Source organism: Zingiber officinale, chromosome 10B (genome assembly GCF_018446385.1).
Source record: "Zingiber officinale cultivar Zhangliang chromosome 10B, Zo_v1.1, whole genome shotgun sequence".
In the NCBI taxonomy this organism is placed as follows: Eukaryota; Viridiplantae; Streptophyta; class Magnoliopsida; order Zingiberales; family Zingiberaceae; genus Zingiber; species Zingiber officinale.
This window is the reverse complement of record NC_056005.1, coordinates 7,885,281-7,893,116: the sequence shown is the minus strand read 5'-3', so window position 1 is coordinate 7,893,116 and position 7,836 is coordinate 7,885,281.

Here is a 7,836-nt window from a genome sequence, read left to right as displayed (position 1 = left end):
TTTACAACATCATGAATCAAGATAATAAACGTGCTAACATTTTTACTAAAAGACAAGAAAGCATATAAGTGAAGTTTGATGTTCTCAAGATGTATGCCACAAGGTTTTTCAAAAGACAGTCAAGTGACTATCAAAACAATCCAAGCAAAACAAGAACAAATGCAAAACAAAATAAGCTGCAGAACAATACAGAAAATGCAAAAATTTTCAGGTTTTCAAACCATCCCCGACTTAAACTTTTCATCGTCCCGATGAAATCAATATGACGGAGGAGGTGATAAATCAGGAAATTCAGGAAGTGAAAAAGGAAAGACATTAATAAACCATCTTACTTCATCTCTATAAAACTTATGATATTCAAACAATTTATCTATATCATCCTGTAAAAATTTCATAAAGGCTCTAAAATCTTCATTAAATTTCATTTGAGCTTTATAAGAATTCATTATTCTATAAATATTTTCACACAATTCTCTCTCACTTTTAAAACATTCTTGCAATTTTTTAAATTGTTCCTCTTCCATGTGTTCTTTACTTGCAAGAAAATTGCTAGTCGAGTGTAAATCATTATGAATATTGTCCAAAACAGCATGAAGTTCTTTGAATTAAAACTATGAACATCATTATTAACGAAAGGAACATTTCTTGAAACAACAGTTGACAACAATTTAGAATGTTGACTTGCTAATTTTAATCGCCAATTTTCCTTAATATGAATGGTAGTGAGATCATGATTGGGCAATCTTAAAGGGAAATTGTTCTTAATAAGAAGACTATATCCATGTTCTTCACGCCTTATCATCTTTGTTGTTAAACATGAATTCAAGTCTAATTTACAAGAATTATCAATCATTTCTAATTCACTTAAATCACACCCTAACACCAAAGCTATTTGAGTTAACAATGTTCCTAAAACAATAGGTGTGGTAGAATCCATTTTTCTCAAATTTACCAAATGCTTAAGAAAGAAATAACCTGAATTAATTGCAACATTTTCAACCATTGCCCACAAACAATACAAGTCCACAAGTCTTACTAACCCCTCTTTATCCTCTCTCCCAAATATAGTATTTTTCATGACTAAATAAATATATCTGAAAATGAGATTAATAATATGATGAGCTCTAGAATTGTGAGGATTGAAATGTGATTGTTCAGAAATTTGTTGCCAAAAACATGAATTCACAAATTTAGGTAAGATCATATACACACCATCCTTTGGCAATTCATAACAAGTATTAAAATCACTTAACGTCCATTCATAATCTTCATTAAGTAGTCGAAATTTTAGTTTTCCCCCACCTTGAACATTATCAACTGTTATAGAGCTTAAAAATTCAAAAACAATTCTAGGATAAGTAGGGTATTTCATATTTATGAACCCACTCCAACCTATTCTTCCAAATAACCAATCTACATCATCCTTAAACCCCAATGTATCCAAAGTTGTATCATCCACAAATTTAGTACTCAAAAGAGGTCATTTACATAAAGAAAAATATCTAAGTTCTTGTTCATTGCTAGAAAAAATGATACCAACGTTGTTAGAGATACCTTTGAAGCAATAGTTTCTTTCTTTTGTTGCAACCATCTTTTCCTTCCCTTTTCTTGTGGGTGAAATCTCCTTGATCACATTTGCCATGGTATAAGAGATTGAGCCCTTAAGGGAAAAAAAAATGAGAGGAATATATTAGAAGAGGTAGTTTAAAGCCCTAGAGATAAGGAAATGAGAAAGGAAGAGGAAGAAGAAAGGGGTGTGCGGTGGACACGACCGTGTGTTGCCCACATCCCCGTGCCCTAACCCCTTTTAAGGGCATGGACTGGGCTGTGTTTTATCACACAGCCAAATTTACTCCTTATTCGCACAACCCTGTCTGTGACATGGCCATGCCCATCTTCGTCTCGGGTGAATTTGCATGGTCGTGCCAATTGGCACGACCACAACCCCTCTCCTCCTCGGATAAATTTGCACGGCCGTGTCTGGGACACGGCCGCATCCTTTTCTTTGTCGGGTAAGTTCGCATGGCCATGCACAGCCTCACCCTTCTTCTTTTAGGTTCAGCTCGCACGACCGTGTATGGGACACGACCGAGATTCTTTCCTCCTCTGGACTCACCACATGGTCGTGTCTGGTACACGGTCGGGCAATCTCTCATCTCTACAGGATTTATCTGGCCGTGTATGACACACGACCAAGCTCTGTTCTGCTCCCAAGGATAGTTTCATTCCTTCCCTGCTTCTCCAACACTTCCATGCCCATGAAAAAGTCATGGCCAGCTCATGGAAGCAAAATTTCAACCTGAAATCAAAAGTAAAAAACAAGTTTAAAAGAACTAACTAATGAAAAATAGAAACATAAAATGGAACTAACTAAATAATCAATCCGGAGGGCGAGGTTCAGAAAAATACGACCTTTGTTTCTCCTCTAAATTCATACCATGCACATATTCCTTCAACCGTTGGCCATTTACCTTAATCATCCTAAGCTCTTTATTCCAAATATCTACAGCTCCGAAAGGATAAGCCTTTTTAACTTCGAATGGACCCGTCCACCTTGATTTAAGCTTCCTCGGAAAAAGCTTTAGTTTTGAATTAAACAATAAAACTAGATCTCCTTGATTGAAATTTTTGCGGAGAATGTGTTGATCATGCCACTTTTTTGTCCTCTCCTTATAAGATCTAGCATGCTCATAGGCATCCAATCTTAATTCATTAAGCTCATTTAACTGGAGCTTCCTTTTCTCTCCCGCTTCCTTGAGGTTCATATTTAGATTTGTAATTGCCCAATAAGCCTTATGTTCTAATTCTACTGGAAGATGGCAAGGCTTTCCATAAACTAGCTGAAATGGAGTCATTCCAATAGGAGTCTTGTAGGTAGTACGATATACCCATAAAGCATCATCTAGCTTTAATGACCAATCCTTTCGTGAAGTAGATATTATTTTCTCTAATATGGCTTTAATTTCATGGTTAGAGATCTCAGCTTGCCAATTAGTTTGTGAATGATACGGTGTTGCTACTTTGTGGCTCACTCCATACTTTTTGAGTAAATTTTTAAACTGTCTTTCTATAAAATGAGATACACCATCACTAATGACTGCTTTAGGCATACCAAATCTTGGAAAAATTATATTTCTAAACAATTTGATAACTGTTTTCACATCACTTGTAGGCGAAGCTATAGCTTCTACCCATTTGGATACATAATCCATTGCCACAAGAATAAATCTATTCCCATATGAAAGAGGGAATGCCCCCATGAAATCTATTCCTCATACATCAAATAATTCGACTTCAAGTATGTAATTCATTAGTGTTTCATTCCTCTTGGTGATGTTTCCAGTCCTCTGACATTGATCACAAGACTGTACAAATTTCTTAGTGTCTTTGAATAAAGTTGGCCAATAAAATATGCTTGAAGAATTTTTGCAATTGTCTTAGAACTCCCCAAATGTCCTCCATAAGATGAAGAATGACAATGGAATAAGATATCTCTAACTTCTTCTTCATGCACACATCTTCGATAAATCATATAATTACATTTCTTATAAAGGAGAGGTTCATCCCAAATATAATTCTTGACATCTAAATTTTTTTTCTTTTGTTGATTAGAGAAATTTGGGGGTAAAACTCCACTCACCAGAAATTTGACAAAATCTGCATACCAAGGTACTTTTACGCTTGACAAAACTAGAAGGTGCTCATCTGGAAAAACATCATCAATAGGTAAATCAAAATATGCATCATTTTCTTTATTTTGCCATACTCTAGATAGATGATCTGCCACTGCATTTTCTGCTATCTTCTTATCTCTAATCTCAAGGTTGAACTCCTGTAGCAATAAAATCCATCTGATAAGCTAAGGTTTAGCATCTTTCTTTCCTAGTAAATATCGGATGGCTGCATGATCAGTATAAACTATTACCTTTGAACCCACTAGATAAGATCTAAACTTATCAAATGCAGACACTACTGCTAGAAGTTCTTTCTCTGTAGTGGAATAATTCACTTGAGCTGCATCAAGTGTTTTGCTTGCATAATGGATTGCATGTAGAATCTTATTCTTCCTTTGTCCTAAAACTACTCCTACTGCAAAGTCACTAACATGGCACATTATCTCAAATGGAAGATTCTAATCTGGGGCTTGAATTACTGGAGCTGAAGTAAGAGCACTCTTGATTTTATTAAAAGCCTCCAGGCAATCATTATCAAAGCAAAATTCAACATCTTTAATCAATAAATTTGTTAATGGCTTAGAAATCTTTGAAAAGTCCTTGATAAAACGCCTATAAAATCCAACATGCCTAAAAAAACTCCTTACTCCTTTTACATTAATCGGTGGGGGTAACTTCTCTATTACTTCCACTTTTGCTTGATCCACTTTAATCCCACGTTATGATATTTTATGTCCCAAAATAATTCCTTCTTTAACCATGAAATGACATTTCTCCCAATTTAATACTAAATTCACATCTTCACATCTTTGAAGAACTGTGGAAAGATTTGACAAACAAGTATCAAAATCATTACCATAAACTGAGAAATCATCCATAAACACCTCCATGATTTTCTCTATTAAATCTGAAAAAATTTCCATCATACATCTCTAAAAAGTAGCTGGAGCATTACAAAACCCAAATGGCATACGACGATAAGCAAAGGTACCATAAGGACATGTGAAAGTAGTCTTCTCTTGATCTTGAGGATGAATTGGAATTTGGAAAAATCCTGAATACCCAATTAGATTGCAGAAGTATGAGTACTTAGCCAATCTCTCAAGCATTTCATCAATAAAAGGAAAGGGAAAATGATCCTTTCTAGTTTCTTTATTCAACTTCCGATAGTCAATGCACGCCACCTTATTACTGTTTATGTTGGAATCAGTTTATTATCCTCATTTTTGATAACAGTCATTCCTCCTTTTTTCAGAACCACATGTACCGGACTCACCCATTTGCTATCTGAAATTGGATAAATGATCCCTGCATCAAGAAGTTTAAGCACCTCCTTCTTCACCACCTCTTTTAGATTTGGGTTTAATCTCCTTTGATGTTCAATTGAATTTTTATAACCCTCTTCAAGTAAGATTCTATGCATACAGAGAGAAGGACTAATTCCTTTAATATCATCAATTGTGTATCCAATTACTTTACTGTGCAACTTTAACTTTTCAATCAGTCTTTGTCTTTCAAACTTAGTTAAATTGGCATTGATTATAACTGGGAAAGTGGAATTTGGCCCAAGGAATACATATTTTAAGTTTGGTGGTAATGACTTAAGCTCAAGTTGAGATGACACTATTTCTGGCACAGTTGGTTCTTGCCTTATCGACTTAACTTCTTCTTTTAGAAAATTTTCTTCTAAATCCTCTTCATCTTCTAAAAACATATCATCCTTTTTATAATCGTTCAGAGATTTCTCATTTTTGATTGAAAATACCTCTTCATCAAATATCTTTGAGAGGGATTCACAACACTAAGGAAATAATACTTGAAGAGCATTTTGATCCAGAGTAATTCCTTTCTCATCCTTCTCCTTTCCCTCAAATGCATTAACTGTTAGGGTTATATAATTCTGCCCTGACCAATCCTTAAAATTTGATGTAATCCTGTAAATTATCTCATAGACTTCCTCTAAGCTCTTCTTCATAAAAGATCATCTAGATGCTACATCTAATTGATTTTTGTTTGAGAAAGAGAGCCTAACATAGAATAAATGCATTGTTAACCATCTCTCAATACCATGATGCGGACATAACTGTAAAAGAGATGAATATCTTTCGCAGGCTTGATGCAGTTCTTCCCCAACAAGTTGCTTAAAATTCAGGATTCGACTTCTCAAGTAAATAGTCTTCTGTGGAGGAAAATATTTGTCCAGGAACCTCTGCTCTAACTCATCCCAAGTTTTGATACTTTGAGATTATAGAGAATTAAATCATCTCTTTGCAGCATCTTTTAGACTAAAAGGAAAAACCAATAGTTGTATAACATCAGATTGAACTTCCTCATATTTTTGAGTATAACAATATCTATAGAATTCCATGAGATGTGAATAAGGGTTCTCAATTTCCAGACCCCCAAACTGAGCTTGCTGAATCATTGAGATAAAGGATGGTTTAATCATAAAATTTCTTGCTTGAATTTCAGGGTAAACAATTGGCCCTAATTCTTTTGCACCATAATCTCCTAATGATCTAAGTACCATGTTTAACTTGCAAAAGAAGAAAATTAAGAGATACAAATGCAATTATAAAGATCACAAAGAATTATTAAGAAGTAGTAAGGCATGCAATGATGAAAATAGAATTCTAAAGATATAGTTACAACTATGCTAACGAAAAGAAAAGTTATGTTTAGTCTAACTCAATTGATAATCTCTAATGTTATAGCGCAGTCCCCGGTAACGACGCTAAAAACTTGTTAACGATCCGTAAGTGTATGGATACGTCGTCAGTAATAAAGAAAGAAATCGTATCTGTTAGGATGTATACTAAAAGCCTAGCTTTTGGTATAAACATTTATCTAGAAATAAGAATCACATTGGTCAAATGTCTACATTTATGATAAATGTAATTGTTCAATTAATTTATATTGTAGATAACATGGTGTGTGGTGTCACACACAGAAGATCATGTTATCGGTTTCTTATAAATTATAAATAGTAGCTCACGACCAAGATGGAAAGGAACAAACCATTTGAAGGTCATAATGTAATTAAGTATTAGTTTATCTTAACTATATAATTACACTAGTACACTTAGAGTGTATTGAGTAGGACCATTTGAGGTCGTTTCTTTTATACTGACTTTATAAAGGAACAAAAACCTCAGTTATTATGGAAGTGTGTGCTCTTAATCCTAATATAATAACAAGCACATATATTTGATATTTATTTCTTTAATTTATCAATAGGTGGGATTTAGTTCGATAAATCAATAAGCCCGATAAGTTGGGAAATAATATCACTTATAGTGTGTGTTGTTGATTATAGAAGGAAACTGTGTCCTAGTGATCTAGGTTGAGAATGTCCCCAAGAGGAGCTCATAAGGATTGTCATGTTAAACCCTGCAGGTGGACTTAGTTCGACATGACGATGAAGTTGAGTGATACTACTCTTGGAGCTAGATATTAATTAAGTGAGTTGTCAGTAATTTACTTAATTAGTGGACATTTGTTATCTTAAACACAGGGAGACTAACACACTCATAATAAGAAGGAGCCCAAAAAATGTAATTTAGGATTGGTGCGGTAGTTCAATAATAGTTCTCTAGTGGAATGAATTATTATTGATAAAATTAAGTTGTGTGTTTGGGGCGAACACGGGATGCTTAATTTTATCGGGAGACCAAAACCAATTCCTCCTCTCGGTCCCTATTGTAGTCTCTTATTTATAGAGTACTATACCCACCTATACCCACCTTCGTACCCATGATGTAGGGGTCGACCAAGCTAGCTTGTGGTTCAAGCTAGGGCCAGCCAAGCTAGCTTGTGGTTCAAGCTAGGGTCGGCCAAGCCTTGGTTCATGGGTGGCCGGCCCTAGCTTGAACCCAAGCTTAGGTGGCCGACCCCCATTAAATTAAAAAGAATTTTAATTTTAAAATTTTCTTATGTGAAAGATATAATTTATTGGAGAGATTTAAAATTAAAATATCTCTTTTAAAAAGATCTACAAAAGATTAAGAAAAGAGATTAGATCTCTTTCCTTATTTGTAGATAGGAAAGATATTTTATTTTTTCTCTTTGTAAATTATTCACATGTTGAAAAATTAAAATTATAGAAATTTCTTTTTATCAACCATGAAGGGATTTTAAAGGGAAATATTATTTTAAAATTTCC